This window comes from Ceratotherium simum, chromosome 35, assembly GCF_057802395.1.
Source record: "Ceratotherium simum simum isolate JZ-2026a chromosome 35, ASM5780239v1, whole genome shotgun sequence".
Lineage (NCBI taxonomy): Eukaryota > Metazoa > Chordata > Mammalia > Perissodactyla > Rhinocerotidae > Ceratotherium > Ceratotherium simum.
In genome coordinates, this window is record NC_141934.1 from 4,282,184 (window position 1) to 4,307,998 (window position 25,815).

General features: G+C 47.1%; 1 protein-coding gene across 1 annotated transcript in view; it reads left to right on the forward strand.

The window, feature by feature from the left end:
• Positions 1-8,571: 8,571 nt before the first annotated feature.
• LOC147912417 (cationic amino acid transporter 4-like) overlaps positions 8,572-25,815 on the forward strand; it is a 32,426-nt gene continuing 15,182 nt past the window's right edge. The window contains exon 1 of the mRNA XM_087423894.1: positions 8,572-8,735. The gene's annotated coding sequence lies outside the window, so the exon portion shown is untranslated. The remainder of the gene's footprint in view (positions 8,736-25,815) is intronic.

The following is a 25,815-nucleotide window of genomic DNA, read 5'->3' on the forward strand; positions in this document are numbered from 1 at the left end:
GAAAACTGAGTTAGGTTTTTCCATTGAATTTGCCATTTTTCAGGCTTCTCCATTGATGGGACATGTGTACTAAAGTATAAAAGCTTGGAACTGGAGTTTCAAAATCTGAGGTCCATGGAAGGGGTGGGGGGTCCACAAAATCCCTGAAACTGTGGGTCACGTGTAAGGTCAGGACATTTTTTTGGGGAAAGGGATTTTTGGATTCTCCACAGCATTTATGACCCACAGAAGGTTAAAAAAGCTCTAGGTCACGACACAATTCATCTTTGTCCCCACTGTCCGTGGTCTCAGTAAAAGTGATGTACCTTTCACTTTAAGCAAAACGTGTTGATGTCTGTTTATTAAAGGCCTCGGAATACGGATATTTTCTCTTCAGACCTGAACCTGAGGTCCAGGAGGGTGAAGTCACTGGTTTAAGTCACTTGGTTAGTTCAGTTGTAGCATAACTAGGACGAGCACACAGAACTAGTTCTAAACCTTTGTGCCTTGATATATTCAAAAAGTGACAGAAAATGCCTTGAATGACCCTGCTTTTCAAAAACGTTTATCAGCAACTGGAGGAAGCCACACAGAGCCTCTGCTGGGGGGCTGGGGAGCCCACAGCTGGGTGGTGTGAGAAGTCTCTGCCCGTCTCAGGTGCTGCTCCCAGCGGGGCTCTCCCCCGGTCCACCCCCCTTGGGCAGCCTGGTGTCACTGGGCTGGTGGGGCATCCTTTGGCTGGATCCTTCCCGGCCGCCGCGTTCTGCCAGTGCCCGGCCTCCACCGCAAGCACTGCTGCCTTTGTTTCTCCCTGAGCAGACAACACCACCGTCAGGAACCCGGGCAAGCCCCACGGTCACAGCACACCTACTGTGTTTGTGTTCTCTGAGCAACGTTTATGTTGAGGACATTTCTGTCACAGTCCTTTCAGCTGGGGGTCCTATGGCAGCCCTGAGGCTGAGCACCACCTGGAGACAGCACATCCAGGAAGAGTCCTCAGCAGAGTGCAGGAGGCCCTCCTAGGACGCAGGCAATGCCAGGAGCGATGGGGGATGTTCTGGTGGTCAATTTAGGGGAAGGGGAGCTCAGCCTGGTGACTCCCGCCCTGGAAAGCGCAGGCGGTCGGCCCTGACCGCCAGCAGCATGGGACGGCTCCCTGCAGGGCCGCTGGTCTCCCCCCGCAGGCCCTCTCCCCTCTCCTCCTCTCTGGATCCCCCACATCTGAATGGATCAGGAAGCACGTCAGTTATCAAGTACGGAAGTCAGGCTCTGGGATCTCCATCTGGAGAGCTCTTTCTCACACGTTTCCCACCCTCCCTCAGGATCCTGCACACATTCCATGGTCGAGCCTCCTGCTCCCAGGGTCACTCCCGGGTCCCATGACAGGTCCTGCCGAGGCTCAACCGCTCAAGCCTCGCCCTGACCATGAGGTAGTCACACTTACATGGAGGCTCCACATAGGAGCCCACAGGTTCAGCTACTCCTTGATGTGTCCTTTGCTTACTTGATTCTTTTTGTGAAGACAGCCAGGAAGCTCTGCAGCCACGCCTGGGCCAGAGCTCGATTAAAGGAGTAGCTGCCCTGGACTCAGGGTGGTGTTGGCATCAGGGAGACCGAGAGGACCCCATGGGGACAAAACATGCCCAGGAACAGGCTTGCCCACAGGGTCACAGTCCCTCCCCATTAGGCCTGCCCCAGCCAGGGTTCTCTTCCACTCTGGCCTAGCAGGGTCTGCCCTGTGGGCTCTGACCAGGGTACATGTGCCCTGCTTGACCCCCAGACTCCATCCCGATTCTTAGTCAAATAGGCTGCAACAGGGAAGTGTGAGTTCTTGCAGAAAAGACGCAAGGAAGTTTCTTAGGAGCCTGTTAGGTCACTTCTGTGTCACCATTTGTCACCTTGAGCAAGCAGAGGTGTCTGCATTTGAGACTGCAGACCCTGGCTCCTCCAGAAGGACATCAGACTCACGTTCATGCTAATACTGACAACTGAATTCTCCCCAGGATTCCTGCAAGGATGGGATGACCCTTCTTAGGAGAATTTCTGGAAAGTTCTTTCTCAGAGAGCAGGGGTCTTTGCTGTCCGGTGGGTGGGGAGAGTTACAGTGGCGTCATGCTTAGAACTCTGAGGGCTCAGGTTTTCCTGGCCTCGCCTCCCTGGGCTTCACAATCAAGTCTTACATACACTTGATGTGACAAAGATGTAATAACGTTACCCAGAGCCGATGGGGAGCAGACAGGAACGTGTGGTGGGGTGAAGCTAGGCCAACGCAGCCTACCAGTGACTCACAAAGACAGACACAGAGAGAACCGTCACCCCCATTTCCTTTGGTACAAATGCCACTATTCTGGTCCCCACTGCAAGGATCCCGTGTCCTACGAGACCATAAGCCCCACCACCCTGCAGCATCTCCCAACATGCTAGTGTCCCCCTGAGGCCACAGCCCCGCCCCAGCCCAGGCCAGGCAGAGGTAGGTCTTCTGTAGCCTCTGGCCTAATCCTGGTAGTTTAGGGGCCCACGGACTCTCCATGAGGGGCATTTCCTGAAGGACTCGGAAGTACAGCTCAGGCACAGCTCACCCCCAGCAAGTGGCGGCTCTCAGACGTGGGCCTGACTTTGAAGCCAGCTTTTCTTCAGCCTGCCACACAGGTGAGCTTCCTCTCCCCCTCAGTATAATGACCTGGCCCTTCTGGAAACTCAAGGATGACAGGAAAGAAGAAAAGAGCAAATAACCTTCATGTTTAAATCTGACAAGGCCTATAAACCCCAGAAATAAGAAACCAATGTAACTTTGAGCCACAGAAGGCACTGAGAAACCATCTAACGAGGAAAGCAGGCCATCATCCCACTGTGGGTGATTCTTGGAGCCCTTCAGGAATCACATGCTCCTGGGATTAGGGAGCAGACCCAATCAGGTCTTGTCAGTTTCCCCATGGAGATGGGGAGGTTGAGAATGGTCTAGATGGTCTGGCAATGGAAAGACTTGCTTTGTTAAACCTTGCTCAGCAATGCCCTGCTGGGGGACCCAGCTAGGGACATTTTGGAGCTGGTCACACCTGCCCCAGCTCCCTTTTGGAGGGGTCATTAGGGTCAGAGGGAAGGGAGGGTGAGTCTTGAGCCAAGGGTGACTGCAGGCTGGGGTGGGGCGCGGTGGGGTAGTGCTCCCAGGCCCAATTCCTGAGGGGCCCTCTTAGGCATCAAAGACAGACAGCGATCACTGAATGTTAAAACACTCTGGCTTAGTGTCTTCAACGTTGGTGCCTCTCCCCCAAACCAGCTTGTGGCCGCTCAGTGCTCTGTGACACGGTAATGAAGCAAACCCTAAAACGCACCAGCCTGTCAGCACCCGTGATGCAGGGAGCCCCTGAAGCTGAGGGGCTGGCCAGACCCGGTGGGACCCACTCTGCCATTTCTCTGTGGTGTGGCCCCCGTGATCCCCACTCACCATCCCCTGCCAGCTCTCCTGGCAGAGCCGCTTGACAACGATGATCTGTAAAAAGCCCACTGGGAACTGCTGCTCCCATCCCTTCCTGCCTGTCCCCCAAAGCGGTCTCGCTCCTTCGTGCTGGGAGCGCCCCCTCGTGGGGAAATGGGCCAGTGGGGCCAACGAGGGAGAATATTAGTGACTGGCCATGAGAGTACAGTGAACGCACGTTGTGTGAGGAAGGAAAAGAACAGGGGGGTGGGGAGGACGGGGACGGAGGGTTGAGAAATGAGGAGAGGAAAGAAAAGACGACAGCCTCGCTGCGGGAGCCACTGTGGGCCGCCCCGAGGTCTTCAAGGCCAGCAGGCAGGGTGGTGGCCAGGGCGAGTCGGCTGCCAGGGCGGCAAATTGCCTGGCTGAGAGCCCCAGAAGGTCTGCACCCACCAGCCAGTACTGCTGGCCTCTCTGGCCGGGCTCACAGTAGGGGTTTAATCAGTGCTTCCAGAACACATTACAGACACGACGACAGAGACTGACGTGCACCATGGACGTGCACACGTGCACTTTTAACCCTGAACTGAGCCTCTGCTTCTTGGGAAGGTGCTCTCCCATGTGGACGTGCGCAGTGACCCCACCCTGCACGTGCACACACAGCCGTGACTGTGAATGTTCTGGAGCAGCGCTGTCCAATAGCAATGTGATGCGAGCCACACGTGCAATTTTAAATAGTAAAAATTCCAGTACTTTTTAAAGTACTTTTAGTACTAAATTCTAGTACGTTTTACTTACTAGTAAGTAAAAAGAAACAAGAAATTAATTTAACTAATATGTTTTAATTAAACCCAAACATCCAATATATGATCATTTCAGCATGGAGTCAATATGAAAGTTATTCGTGAGGTGGTCCACTCCCTCTGTGCCGATCCTCCAGCATCCGGGCATGCGCTCTGCACCTACACTCCCAGCGCGTCTCACCCGCACCAACCCCGGGGCCTGTGGCTCCCTCACTGGACGGCGCAGCTCCCCGTGAGGCTCACGGCTTCTGCTCACCAAGTTCGTCTCACACGTCCTGACAGACGTCTTTTTAAAACGTCCAGTTTCCCTAAATTTTTAAAACGTCCAGTTTCCCTAAACTTCAACAGAGAGCACTCCACTGCATTTAACTTCTCCTCAGTGACCCCCATCCTCACCATGACAAGCATTATCTCCCTGTGCTTTCAGGGTCTTCTGTTTCCCCCTTTTCTGCTGGGAAAGGCAGAAATGAGTGAGCTTTTTGGTGACAGTCCCCACAGGCCACCTCGATGGCCAGCGTCAGAAACCCAGACAGAGTCAAGCCCCTGAGTGGGGTCCAGCCCATGGTCTGGAGCAACTGCACACCCCGATTCTGTGGGAAACCTAAGGCCAGTGAATGCCCACAGCCCCAGACCCCCGTCATCCTCATGGGCCACCACGGGCCCCACAGTGGCGTCACTCTGACAGCTCTTTATTTTCTCCACCCCAGATCCTACCATTAATGAGGTGGCCCGAAGGTCTCTGTGACAGATGCTGTGACATGTGGCCTCAGAGAGCTGTCTTGTCTGGTGGCCTCTGCCTCTCGGCCACAGCACATTCCTGGCATGGCCCCTCATCAGCCCACTCCCCTCCCGTTCCTCCCCATCAAACCCCTCCCAGGCTGCCCTCTACCCCACCAGGCATCTCCCCAGGGCCTCCGTGTCCTGGACTCCTGGCTGCGGGCCACCCAGCCCAGCAGGACCCAAGGCCTGAGCACTTGAGGAGAAAACGACCCTGTGGAGCCCAGTGCTCCACTCCCATCCCCGCCCGGGCTTGGGGCTTCCTCCCCACCTCCCTCAGAGCCCCCTCGGATCCTCCCACCCCCTCTATGCCAGTGCTCCCAGCGCCATTCCCACGGCACACCTCCTGACTCCCTGCTCTCTCCCTCTCCCCACACCCCCAGCTCAGGCCCAGCTCCCACCAGTGGCCTGGATCCAGGCTCCGCATCTGCCTCCCACCTGCCCTTCCTCTCTCAGCCCCTCCCCACCACCCCACCTGCAGGGCTGCAGGGCAAGGAGACTGCAGCTGGTCCCCCCACCTGCTGAACCCTTACTGCTCCAGCAAGGCCAGCTGCACTGGCCTCCCCCCGTCCCTGTTACCGTCGCTTTATCTAGCCCTCTCCCTCCCTGGACCAAGAGCATGTCCCTCTCGCAGTCCCACTGCGCCCTCAGCACTGGAGCCGGCCTGGCACCCAGAGTCCTGAGGGAGCCCCAACACCCCCTCGAGTGAGGAGGGCTGTGTTCCCCCTTTCTCCCTCCCTCTGGAAACTCACCCATCGATTCCTCAGTCCAGCCTCTAATCCACCCACCCCTCCCCTGACCTGCCCCTCGGCCCTTCCCCACTCCTCCCTGGCCCCAGCTCCAGGTGGCACCTGGAACTTCCAGGTGGGCGACGTGGGGAGGGGCGTGAAGGAGGGCAAAGCCAAGAGCACCTGTGGGATCTCAGGCCCTCCCTCACACACCCACGGCAACACCTGGAAGGTATCGCCTGCTCAGGAACCAGGCAGAAAAGAGGAGTCACAGTCTGTCCTCCAGGCTGCCCATCCAGGTGGCTGACAGCATCTAAGAGGCCAAGGTGTCTCTCACACTCAGGGCTTTGCTCTCCACAGCGCACCACGCTGCCCCTTCCCTGCCCCTCGGTCTGTTGTTCTCTGGGGGTGGGGGCACCTCTACAGAGCACAAGTCTCACCTAGCAGAGTTAGCCTCTAGGGGAGGGGGTGTTGGTCCCATTCCAGAAGTACTGCGGGTTGTCTCTAATAAAGCGAGCTGTGAAATCCTGTCCTTGGTCTCTAAGCTGCGTGGCAGGGATGGCCTGCAGGGAGGGTCCTGCCCTTGCAGCTCGAAGCTGCTCTGGCTTTCTGGGGGCCAGGGCAGTTTCCATGGAAAAAAGAAAGCACACCAACCCCCGGAGATCAACCAATAAACACAAGCTGTAAAAGGAGAGAATGGGCAGCAAGTGAGCTGGTGGGCCCGGGAGAGAGAGGCAAGTGTGTGGCAGCTGCGCCGTGGAGCAGAATGGGAGAGGACGCAGGCCCTGGGGCCCAGGAAAAGGAGGGCCTTGCAGGGAGGCTACAGTTCTTGGCAGAGAGAAAGGAGGCCTCTGGAGGTCAGAGAGAGACACAGAGAGAGCAGAGAGAGCATGGGTCAGTGAGGAGGACTGCGCTCGAGTGCCCGGGGCCTCACAGGATGGGGAACGCGGGTACCCAGGGCCCTGGCACTCACCCCGAGATGGGGCTGACATTTGAGTGGAGGGCAGGCCATGCCCCTGTGGGTGGGTCTGTGAAAGCCCTGGTGCTTCTGGCCCAGGAGCCACCCCAGGAGGTTTGGCTGCATGTCAGAGGGTTTCTGATAGCCACCGGGAGCAGAAGTGTCACAGGGGGAGGATGCAGTTGGAGCTCCACCATGACACCTGGTCACCAGCACCTGTTCATCCCCATCATGACCCTTGAGAGTGAGGAGGCCCCTCACACCTAAGCCCAGTGCTCTACCACTCAGGCCTCTGCACCCTGAGCGTCTAGGGCAGCCAGGGGCTGCCACCCTGACCCCCTCTCGTGGGAACCCGAGGAGGGAAGCTCAGCTGGCCAGATTCCTGAGCAGGACTTGGGACCGCATGGGGTACAGGTGAGGGGGTGGCAAGAAGGCCACGCCCTGAGCACGTCCCTGGAGCCTGTACAAACCGTGAGAACAGGAACCAAAGCAGTCTTGTTCTCGCATTTGTGGAGTGAAGGCAGGAGCCCAGAGGTGAGAAGAGTCTGGGGCAGCGAAAGTCCCGGATGAGGCCCAGCCTACTCGAGTCTCTCTGGGGCACCCCCTCTGAGCCCACCCGATCTGGAGGTGCTCTCTCAAGGGCGGCAGCCAAGCCGAAGTTGGGGACTGGAGCTCAAGGGGCGACCCCTGGATGGCCCAGGGGGTCCTGGGAGAAGATCGACAGAAAGGCCTGGCCACTGAGGGCCAAGCCCGCACCGCGCAGGGCGCTGCCCACCTCCCCGCCCCTGCCACCTGGCCGCACGGGCCACAAGGGCAGGGAGCACCGGGCCCGAGTCTGACCTCTCGTCTCAGGCACACTCGATGTGGGCAGGGACACGGCCGCAGGGTCCTGGGGCTCGCTCGCCAGCCTCTGCCCGGCACACACGGACTTGAGCACCTGGAAAACGGCGAGGGGGGCCACGTTCATCTTCAGCAGGTCCACCAGGAGCCTGGAGGGGGCAGACGCGGTGCGCAGGGAGCCCTCCTCGCCCGGACCAGGCGTGGCCGCCTCCCTCAAGACCCCGACTCTACTCTGGGCGGGGGTGGGGAGGCAGGAGTGTCGGGGGTCCGCCGAGCGCAGATCCCCCGCGCCCGCTCACTTGAACACGTCGGGGTGGATGGCGCCGCCCGCCGCCTGCCCCAGCTCGTACAGCTCCGTCTCCTCGGCGCTCAGCACCTTCTTCCGCCGCAGCGCGAGCTTCTGCAGAGCCACCTCCAGACCCTGGGGCGCCCCCGGCCCGGGCCCGGAGCCCGGCACCGCCATCTGCGCCGCCCCGGGAAGGTGCGCGCCCCGCCCGGCCCCGGCCCCGGCCCTGGGCCCTGTTCTCGGTCCCCGAAGCCCCCGGCCCCGCCCCACGGTGTGCTCCCGCAGCGCCCTCTACCGGCCCCGCCGGAGTTCCCTTCGCGGGAGCGCCACCGCCTGGCCTCCTCGGCAGTCCGACCCCGGAGGGCAGGGAGGGCTCTGTCTCCCCTCGGCCATTCTGTCCGCAGACACGTTACGTGCCGGGAGGTGTGTTAAGTGTGCGGGATACGTGACCGACTCCAGACACCCGCTCCTCGGCGATCAGGGCTTCCCTGCTCGGCTGCATCGTTCGTTCTCACTTAGGTAGCAGCACCCAGAGCACTGCCTGGCATACAGTGGGCACTCAATAAATGCCTGTCGGAGGAAGGGCAGTCAATACACTCTGTGTAATTGTTTTGCGCGGGTTCCCGACTAGGGGGCGCACCTCGAGAACAGTAATAAAGGGCCACTCCTTATGCGCACGCGCAGTCCTTGCCGTGGATACAGTGTGGGCTAGGCCTAAGGGGCGGAGCTGCCCCCACTGCGCACGCATATTCAGAGGTGGTATCAACAACCCGGCCAAGCTTCGTTTTGCGCGCGCGCTTTTTGAGGTTGCCCACGGCAATGGTTGCAGCGCGTTCCAGCCTAGGCCAGGGGGCGTGACTCCTTGCGAACCTGGATGACGACATTTCGGCGCCCGGTTGTCGAAGGGTGGCCTCCGTCCCTGAGGCGAGCGATGCTGTGGACCCCACAGGTGAGTGGGGGGACCGCCCCGTGTCCTGGCGGCATCCCCGAACCTCCGCCGAAGCCGTCTGGTTCCTCCGCGAGCCCCGGGCTGGGCCGGCGGGACCCCGGGGCCGGCCGCGCCCTCCTGCAGTCTTCCTGCCGCCTCTCACGCCCGCCCCGTGTGCTCGGTTAACGCTCGTGAACGGGCCGGCGGAAGGGAACTCGGGGTGAAAGCTGAGCCTCGAGTCGCCCAGCGATGTGGGTCCCGGCCGAGCCCTCCTCCCCGTGGGGCTCGAGTTCTCCGAGCCTCAGTTTCCTCATCCGTAGGACGGGGCCCCGAGGCTCCCTTCCCAGGCCGCTTGTGAGCCCCAGTGGGGGCTGCTTGGCTCCGGAGCAGCCGGAGGGAGGCCTTGGCGTGATCCTGGCCTGCATGTTCACATGATTCAGTGTGTCTCCAAATGTGATAGTCACAGTACGGGTGAGGCCTCTGTGTAGGGCAGTGCTCAGAGGTGGGAGTCAGTAATAAGGTTTTTCAAGGAGTGTATGAGACACGCCCCACAGAGACGCTAACAGAGCTCTCTCTGTCTTTGCTGGAAAATCCTCAAGGACTTGAACGAAGTCTTGCAGCGCTGTGCAAAGGGCTTCTTTATGGAGTCAGCTTTCAGGCTAGCCTAGAAGATAGAACAAATCGAAAAAGTCAGGAGCATATTCGCTTTGCAACTTTTGCTGATATTCTGGCTCGAGTCAAAACAGAAATCCAAGTGCTGGGCAGCCGTCAGACACAGACCACTGGCCTGATTAACCTAAAATAAGAGTGCAAGTGAGAGGCAGAGAGGTGTTTATTTTGGGATCAAAGAATTGCAGTTCAGGGAGCACAGATTCAGGTAGAAACCCAAATAGCGTCCGGCTAGGGAGTAAAAATCGGAGGCTTTAAAGGCACAGAAGGGAAGTTTGCATTACATAGAATGTTAATTTGAGTTTCAGGCAGAACGCTAATCTTGGCTAAAAGTAATTGCTAAGGCTAGCTAGAGGGAGGCAACAGTCCCTCACTGTGAGGAGCTGCAGGTTTCTTGCAGCGTTACTCAGTTCAAAAGTGCATGTTCTGGGCTGGCCTGGTGGGGTGCTGGTTAAGTTCAGCATGCTGGGCTTCAGCAGTCTGGGTTTGCGGGTTTGGATTGTAAGCACAGACCTACGCCACTCATCAAGCCATGCTGTGGTGGCATCCCACATGCAAAAAATAGAGGAAGATGGGCACAGGTTTCAGCTCAGGGCCACTCTTGCTCACCCATGAAACCAAAAAAGGTTCACGTTCTGCTCCATGAGGACGTGCATAAGACACATTTCCTTCATGGCTTCCCAGCTCCATTTTAAAGCCCTTAGACAGAAGTGACTCTGTTTTGTTTCACGTGTCACATCACCCCCCCCTTTTTTTTTTGCTGAGGAATATTGGCCCTGGGCTAACATCTGTGCCCATCTTCCTCTAGTTTATATGGGACACAGCCACAGCATGGCTTGATAAGCTGTGCATTGTTCTGTGCCCGAGATCCGAACCTGTGAACCCCTGACCACTGAAGTGGAGTGTGGGAACTCAACCGATACGCCACTAGGCTCGCTCCCACATTTTCCCCTTTTGATCGAGATCTTTCTCTGAAAGCATCACTGATCAACCATAGATTTGTTTAGTCCCACATCACTGGGATAGGCCTGTCTCAGAGAGTCATGTCCCACATCAGGAGGAAATTAATATTTTTTTCCCAACGTCTATTCCAAGGCGTCAGTGTCAGAAGAGTTAGGCCATATTTGAGCAACAGGGAGGCGGTCAGGTAATAAATCTTAGACAGTTTCCTTGCCTGGGAATTTCATCTGGTTACCTGAAGGTTCAGCTGAATAAGCCTTATCTATCATTTCAATACATTGAGCAACCATAATCTTGGTGTTTGTAGAAGTTCTAGAGCAGACCTGAGTGAGTAGTAGCATAAGAAGCTTAATTACAAGTACACACAGCAAAATTCCAATGATAATCATAACAATATTTGAATCCTGATCTCATCCATGAACCTGTACCTGAAGGAAGCCAGCTGAAAACATCGATAAGCACCAGAGGGTGTCACTGAAAGACATTAGACCCCAGTGATCTTGTGCTGCTTTTATAATTTTTCCAAGTTCTAATTCAGCTTCACCAGAACAGTTGATGCAGGTACAGCAGGAGGTGTTGGCTGTGATACAGAGGCCACCCTGTCCTGCAAGGAGATAATGGAGTGCATTCGATTATCTAATAGAACCCTCGCTAGGGAATCAGGGATTGTTGTTGTTGAGCTAAGGCTCGAGTGGTAGAATTTGCCAGTGTAGCTATGGTTTGCGATAAATTTTTTATCAACAGCTCATCATGGACAACGTCAGTCCAAGGGACAGAGCCTTTGGCAGTGGTGATCAAGGACAGTAGATGGGGTGTAAAAAGGGAGTCTCCAAGTCTTGCCTAGATCTCTGAGATGGTGGTTGAGTTTCTTCTTTAACAAGGACTTGAAATAGAATACTATGGTGTCCTAAAAGGCACTGTCCTGCCATATGCCAGCTGTCTACACATTCATAAGCCCATGGTTCCCCATAAAAATCACACACAAAGATGTATCCAAAAGGGGACACATAGAATGCAGTGCCTTCTGGCTCTGTAGCAGTGTCAGTGGTCAGGAGCACATGGTAAGGTCCTTTTCAATGGGGTTCGAGTGCTGTCTTCCTCTGATGATGCTTCCACAATACCTGATACCAGGCTCTGAACTGTGACCAACAGGGTCCTTTAAATTCAAATCCAGAAGAGCGTTTTTAACCTGTTGATGATGGGCTTGAGCAAAAGACAGCAGAGACTCACAGTAGCTGGTCATACGTGCATAAGACAACGGGATCAGCAGAAGGTTGTGTACCAACAGACACTGATGTGCTGGTGACCGTCTCATGTGGAGTCAGTTCATGTTTTCCGAAGAGGGCCCTGTGAGCAGTCAGCAAGACTGAAGGCAATACCTTAGGCCAGGAGAGTTCAGTCCATAGCGTATAGCAGACCTCAAAGACAGTTAACAGAACTAGATTCTAATATGTACAAAGTACAAACATATTTTGTCTCTATAATTATCCTCACTTTTTTCTTTTGCCAGAGATAATCACATGAAAACTAAATTGTTTATATTAAAAACTTGGCCTTATTATTTATACAGGTGAAAATAAGAATATTCACTGAGAGTTTCTCAATTCTGGAGGAATCAGGTAGGGGAAAAAAGTCAATGTTTCAGCTTTGTTCACATAGTTAAGTCTTACCAATTAGTTGATAGATTAAGAGAAGACATTTCTTTAAATCTGGAAAAGAAAACATTAGAGCATCTTTCTTGGCTCGTGTGGTCCTGTGTAATTTAATATTTCTTCAGCTTGAATCCAGTTTTTCCATTAGTTTTCTTGACTTTTCTTGATGATTGAGGGTGCTAGGGACACTGAGAATCCTAAGAAGTTCACAAAATTTTCATTAAGGTTCATATGATTTGCCCAGTGAAGTGGGTGCCTTGGTCACTGGAGATTGTGGAAGATATATCCTAAGTGGGAAGCACATGTTCTGAGAGTTTCTTTGCCATTGTGAGGGCATCAGCTTTGTGGCAAGGGAAAGGCTTTAACCCATCCAGAAAATACCTACAATAATAACAAGAACATATTGATGAGCCATAGGAAGTGGCAGTTGACTGAAGTCCAGCTGCAGGTGCTCAAAGGACCAGAGGGAGGAGTTCTGAGGCCTCTGGGGACAGAAGTAGTCTTTCCTATAGTGGGGGTAGGAATGTAAAAACTGAAAAATAGGATTTGCCACAGAGCCGGGAAGAGCCCAGCGGCCGTCTTGGGTTTCCCATAGCCTACTGTTGGTTGAATTTACAACCATTGTTTCCCCACCTTAATTTCTCTGCTTCAGGAGCAGACTGTTGCCCTGTTATAAGGACATCAGGATGGAAAAGTCTGGCAATGAGGGACTGTCCTTCGCAGAGGGAGAATGGACCTCATCCACATTTGCCAATCTTTATAGATTCTGTTGTTGATGCCTTTACATAAAAATCAGCTAAGACGTGTTCCTGATATTTAGTGTGAGCCTTAATTTTGATGACAGACAACATTTTATACTAGGACATCTTAGACTTGCAGGAATTTCACATAATTTCTGGAACTGTTATAACATTTACTTGTAGAGACATAATGGTAAGGAAGGTCTAGTGTTATTTCTTATTTGACAGTGCTTCCCATATGATTTAACATATCAGATAAGCCTAATTAGTTTAATCTCTCTCCTTTTATAGGGAGAGAAAACCAATCTTTTGAGATGTTTCAAGGATCCTCTGAAAAATCCCAATGTTAGCTAGAGGTGAACAAAGACTTCATTTAGAATCTGATTTGAGGAAGTTTATCAAAAATATCAAAGAAGGTTTTAAAATACTTGCCTAAAAAGGGTCACAGATCAGTATGAAACTTAATATTTAATTTTCTGTTTAATCAAGGTGACAAAGATTTCAAAGACAAATACAGTAGGTTACATAGCTGCAAAACCTTAGCTCTCTGTAATAGGAAAGACTCAGTGTTTAACACAAAGCACCAGAAATTATTTTGATAAAACATAATAACATCCCTGCCTTTTAGGAAGATTACTCAAAGGTAAAGAAAAGCTTTTCATAATGTCTTTATCAGGAGTAGGTTACAAGTCAAAGAAACCTTATCCTTATAACAGAGAGAGAAAGCCAAATTCTAATTTTACACCCGCTTATTTTTGATATTAAAACTCAGTTAATTAAATTCATTCCAATCTTAGCCAGCTCGACCATGCACAGGACTCTTTTCTCAGGGTTCCTCTTCCACAAACTTCTCTTTTACATCCAGAATTTGTCCTTTCTTCCTTCCCAAAACAAGTTTTACTTTAGGACAAATGTATTTTCTTAATGAAATTATCTCCATTTCTATACCTTCTTTTACTGAAAATGTACATTTCTCATAGCATAAGTTTTTTAATGTGGCACAAGATGTATTTACTAATAGACCCAAACATCTTTTAGGTTTTCTATAAGAAGGAGCCAAAAGTAGAGAAACCCCTGTTCAGGAATTAACATTTTCCAGTTTTATCTTGTCTGGAGATCTGTTTTATCTTTTCTAGATGTTCAATGAATTTTCCATCATTTACTTGCAGGTAGCAAAAGTCTAAGGTTTCAAGTTACCAAAAGATTTGGGGAAACTATTTTAAAGTACAGGTAACAGAAAATGTAATAATTGCACTTAAAATTCTTTATTTCATTAACATCTATATAATTCATATATTCTTAACAATCACACTTAGATTCTCCATGAAAATTTTATGAGACATTAAAGTAGTTAACTATCAAGTTAATTTTTTCTTGCTGACAAATCTTATAACAGTGATAACATGAGATTATTTGATTAATGACACAGGTAGAATAAAAATTGTATGTTTCCATTATCTCCAGTACTGAAGACAACTCTGAAGACATGCCTTTTGTTAAACCAACAAACTTAAGCAAGCTTTTATTGACCAAAGATTATTTTATAGCATATTAACTTGAAAAACATTTGGGTTAATTTCTATTATATTTAGAAATAATTTACATAAGCTCTTACTTTAAGTTCATTAAATAGAACTCTTTTTAGAAATTAATTTTGTTAATACCATCTGGAGGTAGAAAAATATCAGACATGTATAATGTACATGCGTATATAGACCGACACAGAGATCTAGCTTTCGTTTTAAAAGTTTTAGCCGTGAATCAGGTACAATACAAAACTCAGTGTTTTGTAAATAATTGTGTCTCTAGCAGATAGAACAAGTTAAGGTTACTTGCTTAAAAGTTTTTGTTGTTGTTGTTAGTATTTGTGGACAAGTCTTTTAAGATTTATTTTTGCTGTAGATAATGAGGCTGTGAATTAGATTTGAAGTGAGAGAGCCTCTCTGGCAGCCTGCATTTAAAAGGAAACTTCCCCTCTTTATTTCTTTAACCTCAGGCTTTACTGATTGAGTGTCTGCCAGGCTTAGTCTCAGATGATTTGTGGGTTGTTATCTCCTGGGGTGTGTACATTCTAAAGATATGGACAAATTTACAACTTCAAAGGACAGAGAGAAAAGAACACAAGTTTTTTCCCAGGAGATTCAGGGTAATCTTGATTTAAATTTTCCTTCAGTCTTAGGAATTGGGGATGGTCTAAATAAGAGTTCCTGGAGAGGTTACCAGGCTTTGAGTCAGGGAGCTATTAGGATTGGTGAAAGGGAAGGGGTGGAATCTGAACTGCCTGTAGAGCTGCATTTTCAGTTTTATAAAGATTTATGGGACAAGGATACTTGCTCTCATTGCCTCAGAAATTGAGTTGTACGTTTTTACGTTATCCCTAATTTGCTTCTTTCTCTCCAGGTACATAGTTTCATTTTAATTTATATAACTGCAGCCCTTCCAGGACCAGTTCCACTGACCCCGTCTCTTATCAACAGAGTGATTAATAATTGCCTTTCAGAAAATGTGCAAAGTCTCATAGTCAGAGCATGTGCAGAAGAAGAAATCTTGACCTGAAATGACTGAGGAACCAAAGATTCTCCTGCGGAACCCAAAGGACCTGGACATGACTGGAACTTGAACGTCAGACTCTTATCAGATGCGAGGGGTCCCTCAGTCAGGAAGATGTTGTGTTAAAATGCCTTCCCCACCTCATCATAAGTGTTTAGAGCCCTATCATAAAAGTTTAGAACCTCGTAATAAACGTTTAAAGCCTTACCATCAATGCCTGATGCCTAGCAATTAAAACCTGTCCCACCAAGCATTTTCATGTGCCACCGTGTTCTCCCTAACCTCTAAATTTCACCCCAAATATTGAATCAGGGAGACAGATCTGAGGGCACACACCCCCAGTCTCTCTGCAGATTAGTCTCGTAAAAATAAAGTTGATTTCTCCCCCAAAGGCTGATGCCATAATTAATTGGCTGTTTATGCACATCAGGCAAGAGAACCCCAGTTTTGTGTAGTAACAACTGGTGACCATAAAGGGATAAGGTCCTGTGACTGCCTGCCCGAGGCTCTGGAACCCCTAGCGGCGTGTGGGATCTTTTTGTCGACCCTAAGTGGCTGCCTAGATAATTCTGTCCACAGGCTCGACTGATTGGATTTCTGTTCCCTGCTGTGGTGCTCCAGGCCCCAAGGTGTTTTTTTCCCCTTTGGGAGAAGAAACAGCTTCTGGATCAAGATGTCTCTGGGCTCTGGGTGAAGATCTTTAAGAAAGCAACAAAGGGTTGATTTCCTGGAAATGTAAGTTTGGCTTGTATTCTGGGGAATCCGGGTGGGCTGAGACCTGAACCTTGGGCCTGAACCACTCAAGGTAATTAGTGGCAGGATAAAAGGCTCACTGATGGAGTGGCTTCTGGATCTGGGCAACTCCTGGCTCTGGTTGTGAGCTGCCCCTGGCAGTCTGGTTTTGAGTAGCTCCTGGCACTGGTTCTGAGCTACTCCTGGAAAACTAGCTAGTATTCTGGTCTATGTTATATGTAGAGTTGTATTGTGTGTTTGTCTGAATTGGGTTGACTTTTTGGGGACTGAGTTTCTTGGTGATCGAAACACTCTTTAGAAATTACTTTGACTATTCCAGCCACTTTGAAAAAAGAGCCCTAAAATAGGGATAACTGTAAACAGCTGGCAGTATAACTTGGGATAATTTAAAATTAAATTTACAGTTGCCACTTTGGAGTTCCTTTTTAAGAGCCAGGTAATAGAGAAATTTCTTTAAAGAGTCGAGCTCACCACCTTCTGACACCTAAAATTTCCAGAAGCTATAAATGTTTACAAAGAACTGCAGGATCCTACCAAGCTTCTTTAGTGTCCTGAGGGCTTGGCTTAATAACCATCAGGTTGGAAGCTAGCTAGCTAGCTAGCTAGCTATATCTATATCTCTATCTATCTATCTATCTATCTATCTATCTATCTATCTATCTATCTATCTAATCATCTATCTAAATCTATCTATCTATCTAATCATCTTTTTATTTTTTTTATTTTTCCCCCAAAGCCCCAGTAGATAGTTGTGTGTCATAGCTGCACATCCTTCTAGTTGCTGTATGTGGGACGCGGCCTCAGCATGGCCGGAGAAGCAGTGCGTCGGTGCACGCCCGGGATCCGAACCCGGGCCACCAGTAGCGGAGCGCGCGCACTTAACCGCTAAGCCATGGGGCCGGCCCTATCTATCTATCTATCTATCTATCTATCTATCTATCTCTATATATATGTGTGTCTGTGTGTGTGTATATATGTAATATATATAAAAGAATATAAATATTCTTTTCTAACCCTGCATGGCCACAGTGTTCTTTAAACTCTGGAGAAAATGGCCAGATGATGGATCATTCAGTGACTGTGAGAAATTTGATTTGAGTACTCATTGGTTTATTGATCCTTATCCTTCAAGAGATGGTTACTACTATTCTTTGTCTCTGTCTTTTGTGTCACTTGTCACAAAAAGGAAAAAACCGTAGGGCAAGATGCAGGCATCTCCACAAGCCTATTGTCTGGGTGGGCCCCAAGTAAACTTTGCTGTAGGTTAAGTATGTGCATAAGGTGAAAGCTATTGCGAAGGGGCCTCTTGGAAGCCAAAAAAGACCACAAAATTGGTGGGCATGAGTGGAGCAGTTAAGAGCCATTATGGTGCTCGCCAGCTCCAGAAGACTCCTGTGATAGGATAAGTTGGTTATGGAATGGGGTAGATGATGACAGGTCCCCCTGCCAACCTACAGAAAATTTCCGTGCAATGGAAATGTAAAACCACATACAATCCGCAACTCTGAGGCACTTCTCTCCTGGGTATTAGTTTGGCTCCAAGAGACCCAAAATGCAGCTAAAGCTGCTAATGTGCATATAAGATGAGGTTTTTTTCTTTTGTCTTGTTCTATGTCTTGAGAGCTTGGCTTTGTGACTTCTTTGGTCTCCGTCATCTCCATCATCAGTACACATGCACGTACTGATGCGCATCTTGGTGGCCAGTCGAGTAGACTGAGCATCTGTGATGTGCTCTCTTTGTCCAGCTGCATCAGCTCTCAGGGGAGTTTGTCATGAGAGGTCCCAGTCCATTCGGGAGCCGTTGTCATCTCAACCTTCATTGTTAGTGCACTACCACCTATGCAGCAGAAGCCTTTGCTTTCTTGGGCTGTTTTTAGGAGTGGACTTCCTGGATCTTCTGAGGGTTGCTTCTTTTGCACGCTCTTTTGGGGGTACCTCTTGCGTCCATAGTTAAGCCAGAAATGCTTATTGGTTTGACTCGCTATTAAGATCCTACTTGTCAAAGGTCAGAGGATGGATCCTTAAATTGGAAAAACTTCTGAATTGGAAAAGTTTTTTAGAGAGCGCTCATAGTGACTAGTCTTAAGAACTTAAGCAAATTTGGAGTCTCAGCTTCCTCTTGTGGTCTTAAAGATGCTAATGAAAGCTCCACCCCCCTAGGGTAAGTTGGTCTAGAATTGAATTGTGCACTTGGGAAAAGGGCCTTTATTAAACATTTTTTGCAGACTTTTTAAAGGCGTGATACATTGTCCTGAAGTTTCAGAATAAAAATATTTTGATTCACTTCTTAAGTTAACAACACCCCTGACATAAAGAAGCAATTGGAAAAACGTAGCTGAAAGGGTGGGTCAGCATCTTTTATCATTCAGACTGTAATCCAGTTCTTTGGGGAACTGGAAACAACCATCTTTGTCTTCCAAATCTCTGCAGGGCCAGGGAGGTATGGCTCTAGAAGGTGGTTCAAAGTTCACTTGTCCTTTTTCCAATCCCAAAGCCTCCCTTGTTCCTCTCAAAATGCTCACAGATATTGGGATGTTAGAAACTGATAAGGCAAATTTGCCCTGGAAACTCCATCTTGTAGAAAACTTGGATGGTTTCTCTCTGCCTTTGTGATGTAGTTGGACAGGTAGATCAACCTATAATGTCATTTAAGTTACAACCCAATTTCTGAGGAATTAAGAACAACTGTCCTTAAAAAAATCCTTGCAAGACTATAAATGCAGCTCTAGAGGCAGTTCAGGGTCCACCTATTTTCCTTATCCCAAAGAGCTGGCAAACTCTCTGGGAAATATCTAGCCCATCACTGATTCCTAAGACTGAAGGAAAACAAGAAAAGAAAAACAGCATAAGAACACCCTCACCAAAAATATAGCATCTTGAGTGTCTTCTCCACAAATTTTAGTAAAAAGCTTAAAATTTGGATTCATAACTAGGGAGCCTTGTATTACTGTACCTGATTCATGGCAGTAATTTTGAAACAATAGCTGTGGAGTCTCTCTGTTGGTGTGTCTTTATATATGTCTGTGTGATATATTACCTCTGGATGGTGTAGATTCTAACGAACTCTATTCAATTGGCTTAAAGTAAGCGCTTACATAAATTATGTCTAAAGGTAATAGAAACTAACCCAAATCTCTTTCAAGTTAACATGATAAAAAATAATCTTTAGTAAATGAAAGCTTATTTAAGATTGTTGGCTTGATAAAAATGGACATGTCCTCAGAGTTATCAGCACTGGATATGATGCAGACATGCAGTCTTTATTCTACTTTTATTGGTCAAATAAGTTGATGTTGTTTCTATTACAAAACTGGTTAGCAAAAATAGTAACTTAAAATGACAGCTAATTTTGCCTAATGTATGATAGAGTTTTGTCGGCAATCTAAATAATTGTTGGGAATGAGTAAACTAAATAGATATGAAAAAATAAAAGTGTCGGGTGCACTTTTTAGCAACAATTACGTGTTATGGCATGTATATTTAAGATAACTTCCAAAATCTCTCTGGTAACTTGAAACTTTGATGTTTTGCTAGGTGAAATTAAGTGATAAAAAACTCATTGTATATCTGGGTCATTTTCAAATAAGATAAAATATTGAAACATTGTCACTCAAGATGTCTAAGTTTATCTACTTTTGGCTTCTTCTTATGGAGAAACTAAAAGATGTTTGGGTCTATTAGTAATCATGTCTTGTATTTTATTAAAAATTGTACTATGAAGTAGCATGTTTCTAGAAATTATGAAAAGTGTTTGTAAACTACCGAAGCCACAGAATGGTAATGTAAAAGAGAGTTCATAGGGGCTGGCCCCGTGGCATAGCAGTTAAGTGCACGTGCTCTGCTGCTGGCGGCCCTGGGTTCAGATCCTGGACGCGCACTGACACACCGCTTGTCAGGCCATGCTGTGGCGGCGTCCCATATAAAGTGGAGGAAGATCAGCACGGATGTTAGCTCAGGGCTGATTTTCCTCACACACACACAAAAAAAAGTAAAAAAAAAACCGAACGCATGTTGCAAAAAAAAAAAGAGTTCATAATTGCTTACTTTTTAGTTTTCACTAAAAACTAAGGTCTGTAAGGGTTAAAAATTTTAATTAATATATGTAATTAAGGCTACTAAAAATTAATAAAACATCTTTATATTCAAGGAAAGTAAGATGTATATTTTCAGTAAAGAAGATATAAAGAATGGAAAATTTTGGTTTGTTTTGTTAAGAAAGATAAATTTGTCCTGAAGTACTAGAAGGGGAGAAAGAAGGCATGGGACAGGGGGCTGCCCTGGGGGCATAGTGGTTAAGTTGGCGCACTCCGCTTCGGTGGCCCAAGGTTCACAGTTTCGGATCCTGGGCGTGGACCTATGCACCACTCATCAAGCCATGCTGAGGCGGCATCCCAGATAGAACAACTAGAAGGATGTACAAGTATGCCATGCAACTATCTACTGGGGCTTTGTGGAGAAAAAGGGGGAAAAAAAAGGAGGAAGATTGGAAGCAGATGTTATCTCAGGGCCAATCTTCCTCAAAAAAAAGAAGGTGGCATGGGACAAATTCTGAATGTAAAAAGGAAAGTTACAGAAGGTTTGTGGAAGAGGAACCCTGAGGAAAGAATTTTGTGTGGTAACACTCAGGGAAGAAAACCTCTTAAAAAAATTCCTATCAGGCTCTGAATATCAGCTTTTTTTTTTTTTAATTTTTGTTTATTGCAGTAACATTGGTTTATAACATTGTATGAATTTCAGATGTACATCGTTATACTTCTATTTCTGCATAGATTACATCGTGTTCACCACTCAAATACCAATTACAACCCATCACCACACACATGTGCCGAATTATCCCTTTCTCCCTCCTCCCTCACCCTGTCCCCTCTGGTAACCACCAATCCAATCTCTGTCTCTATGTGTTTGTTTATTATTGTTATTATCTACTACTTAATGAAGGAAATCATACGGTATTTGACCTGAATATCAGCTTTTAATTTGGCTAATTTTTGACCATAGAGCTACTTAAAAAAAAAAAAAAGACCTTCTAAATATCTTGTTAGTTTTCAGCCAGCAGAAACAGTAACTATTTCTTTTTTTTTTTTCTTATGAGGAAGATCAGCCCTGAGCTAACATCTGATGCCAATCCTCCTCTTTTTGCTGAGGAAGATTGGCCCTGGGCTAACATCCGTGCCCGTCTTCCTCTACTTTATATGGGATGCTGCCACAGCATGGCTTGACAAGCAGTGCATCGGTGCATGTCCGGGATCCAAACCTGCAAACCCTTGGCCAATGAGGCGGAGCGTGTGCACTTAACTGCTGTGCCACCAGGCCGGCTCCAAATATTTCTGGCAGTATTAAATAACCCAATTAATTCTAATTTTAATTTCCCCTAGGCTATTTAAGGGAACAACGTAGCAGTTTATCAGGAAAACCCCGAGTCTCATCAACTCTGGAAGAGGCCTGTCCGAGGGCTCTCCTACAAGAGTGGATATGAGGGGGTCAGTAAGGCCACTAACTTGCTGGACTTCTGTTTATGGTTGTGTAGTCTTGAAGGTCCCTCATAGCTTTAATTTTTCATTAGCTCTTTGCAATAAAAATTTCAAAGAAGCTATTTTAGAATGCTGAAGCCTTTGCATTTAATTGGAACTTTTAAGTGATCTTATCTAATTAGAATGTTCCGTCTACTGGCCATTTGAATTTAAATCATCCTTGGTAATTTTGGTCCATTGAGATAGAAATTTACAAGAGAAGATACCATAGTTCTTTTTTTTTTTTTTTTTTTGTGAGGAAGATCAGCCCTGAGCTAACATCCATGCTAATCCTCCTCTTTTTGCTGAGGAAGACCGGCTCTGAGCTAACATCTATTGCCAATCCTCCTCCTTTTTTTTTCCCCCAAAGCCCCAGTAGATAGTTGTATGTCATAGTTGCACATCCTTCTAGTTGCTGTGTGTGGGACGCGGCCTCAGCATGGCCAGAGAAGCGGTGCGTCAGTGTGTGCCCAGGATCCGAACCTGGGCTGCCAGTAGCGGAGCGTGCGCCCGTAACTGCTAAGCCACAGGGCCGGCCTGGTACCATAGTTCTTATACATAAAACCAGCTGAAGTTTCCGAGGGTGGGTCTTCTCAGGAAACTTTTGAAAATGAAAGTCTCATGGGAAAGAAGAGTCCACAGACAGAATTGTTACTACACAGAATTTGGGTTCTCTGCCCAATGCACATAAACAAGCCAATTAATTATAGCATCAGCCTTTGGGAAAAGAGATCAGCTTCCTTCTGTGAGATCAATCTGCAAGGAGACAGTGGGTGTGTGTCCTCACACCTGTCTCCCTGATTCCGGATTTTGGGTGAAATTTAAGAGGTTAGGGAGAACAGGTTGTCACGCAGAAACATTGGCAGGACAGGTTTTGCTTGGTGGGCTTCAAGCATTTATGGTCAAGTTTTAAACATTTATGACAGGATTCTAAACATTTTTTGATGAGGTGGGGAAGGAATTTTAACACTAGATCCTCCTGAATGAGGGACGCTTCATGTCTGAAAAGAGTCTGACTTTCAAGTTCCAGTCGTGTCTCTGTCCTTGGGTTCTGTGAGAAGGAGGGTCTTTGGTTCCGAGGTTGTTTCAGGTCACAATTTCTTCTTTTGCATATGCCCTGGCTGTGTGACTTTGCACATTTTCTGCAAGGCAATTCTTAATCACTCTGTTGATAAGCGATGGAGTCAGTTGAACTGGTCCTGGGGGGGCCTGCAGTTACAAATCCCCCCTTTTTGTTGTTCACTCCTCAATCTTGAGGGGCATAGGGTGACGGCTGCTCTGTCTGCCTACTGATAAGGGGCGTAGGTTGTTCCATCTCATTGAACCAGTCTCTTATTAGTAAGATGGTGATGCAGGTGGGCTCCCAAACTTAGGCCTATATTGTGTAAACAAGTAATCAGGTATTTAATAAGAAGCATTTCTAAAGAAACAAAAAGAAAAACAAGTCTAATGGTGGCAGCAAATTATAGTCCAGTTTCTGAGCCCAGGGAGCAGCCAGTGAAAGGATTTCTAGATATCAGAGTCAAAGCATCTTTTACTGTTTGAAACGTCTCTGATGATGTCATCAGGTGTTCAGGTATCTTTCTGAGTGGCTTACACAGCAACAGACATGAATCTCTCTTAAGTTTCTATCAAGTTGTCAAGCTTCAGTTTGCAGGGCTTCAGGAAAAAGAGCAGGTTCAGTTCTCAGTGATTGCAAATGAAAACGATGGAAAAGAAATAGAAAATATTAGTTTGGAGATTTGTAGCCAGATATGTCAGGAGACTAGAAGAATTCAGGATCCAGTCCAGTTAGCAGATATAAAACAAAAGCTCAAAGACAATTACCAGAACTAGAACCTAATATCCATGAATGTGTACTATAGTTTCTATTGAAACATGATTTTTCTCTCTAAAATCACCCTCATTTTTACCATAGATAGCCAATTGGGACTCATTGGTTGGCAAAATAAGTCTAGTTTCAATAAACTCGACCCAATTATTTATATAAGTACAGCAAGAATAGCAATTGATTGTATAGGCTCTTTCAGATCTGCTTTGCTGGAACTTTTTATGAGGAATCACAGATTGAACTTCAAAGGCCTCTCGAGGCCAGAAAAACCAAGCCAAGGACTTGTCATCAGACTCTGCCTGCAACACTTATAGATTTGAGTGGATTCCTCTCTTTTCTTGAGGTTCTCCAGAATATCCTAGGTTCCTTGTACCTGCCAGGAAATGACCTTCCTTACTCACCTGGTAAGGTTGCTGGGGTCCCTGTAAGCAAAGTACCAAGCCAGTATTTCCAGGTGGCTTTATTCCATAAAGTCAACCTTTATTCTTCAAAAGCTGTCCTGTCATATCTGAGTCTGCATCTTTCTCTCAAATATGACATTCCAGTCAAAGCTTTGGTAATATAACCAATATTTCCAACTGTGTCCTGTTATAAGAAGAACAGATTTTTATTAAACTTATGGATATAACTGTATTGCCATGAAAAGAAGAATATTCACTCGCTAAGAGTTTACTCATTCTGGAGGGATCAGGTGGGGAGAAACAGATCAACGTTTCAATTCTGCTTATAAAAGTATAATTTAGCAAATTGCCGTTAAGTCATAGTTAGCTGGAGAGAAAAGAGAAAAAGGGTTCCTTAAATCTGAAAAAACAAAACATTTGAAAAATCAGCAATATTTCAAACAAAAAGTCATAAAAATTCTAATCATCCTCATTAGTTTATTTAGTTCCATGTAATCAACTCTTGCTCTTAGTCTTTTTTTTTTTTTTCATGAGGAAGATCAACCCTGAGCTGACATCCATGCTAACCCTCCTCTTTTTGCTGAGGAAGACCGGCTCTGAGCTAACGTCTATTGCCAATCCTCCTCCTTTTTTTCCCCAAAGCCCCAGTAGATAGTTGTATGTCATAGTTGCACATCCTTCTAGTTGCTGTATGTGGGACACAGCCTCAGCATAGCCAGAGATTCGGTGCGTTGGTGCGTGCCCGGGATCCAAACCTGGGCTGCCAGTAGCAGAGCGCACGCACTTAACTGCTAAGCCACGGGGCCGGCCCTTGATCTTAGTCTTCTGTTAGCAGTTTCATGAAGCCATTAGTTTCTCCATTAGAGTTCTGTAACTTCTTACCCAGTTCAGTTTTATGATCTGATGGTTTATTGGAAACCTGTGTTTTAGAGTAAGTGTCAGAGTCATTTCCGTGCATCTCTCTGAAAATGAAACATGTTTGCAAAAGTAGAGTTTTACAAAAAAAAGACAGTTTAACAAAACTGTCTGTAAATGACAAAAGACTTAAAAATGGCAATTCACAAAGAAGTTTGGCTGTTTTTGTGACATACAACACTTTAAAGTACTAACTAGAAGTATGACTGATAACCAGGGCAGATCAGAATTTTAGGAATGTTCTATAATTTTTAAAGCACTTCTTTTTTTTTTTTTTATGAGGAAGATCAGCCTTGAGCTAACATCCAATGCCAATCCTCCTCTTTTTGCTGAGGAAGATTGGCCCTGGGCTAACATCCATACCCATCTTCCTCTACTTTATATGGGATGCCGCCACAGCATGGCTTGACAAGCTGTGCATCAGTGCGTGCCCGGGATCCGAACCTGCGAACCCCAGGCCACTGAGGCGGAGCATGTGCACTTAACCACTACGCCACTGGGCCGGCCCCTTAAAGCACTTCTATCAATAGCATTTACGCACATAATATAATAGGTCCCTATGAAACAATGCTTAGTTATCCATTTAACCGTGGCAACAATGAAAGATTTTCAGGCAAATGCAGAACATTAAATAGCTGTGGGAAAAACCCCAGCACCTGTGATTAAAGACCTGATAAAAACTATATAGGAAATTTGTTTGGATAAAACATAATAACCATACCCTTCTGGTAGGGTACTCAAAGACAAAACCTTTCATAAGCTCTTTATCAAGAGCAGACTAAATGTTCAAGAAAATTATCCTTTTAACAGAGAGAAAACCAAATTCTAAGTTTGTACCAGCTTACTTTTGACATTGAAACTCATTTACTTAATTAGATTTATTTCAATCTTAGCCAACTTGACTGTGCATAAAACTCGTTTAGCGTTCCTCTTCCACAAACCTTCTATAACTTTCTTTTTACATTCAGAATTTGTCCCATGCCCTCCATTTTTTCCCTCCTAGTACTTTAGTACAAATTTATCTTTCTTAACAAAACAAACAAAAATGTTTTGATTCTTTACTGAAAACATACATCTTACTTTCCTTGAATACAAAAATATTTTCCTTGTTAATTTTTAG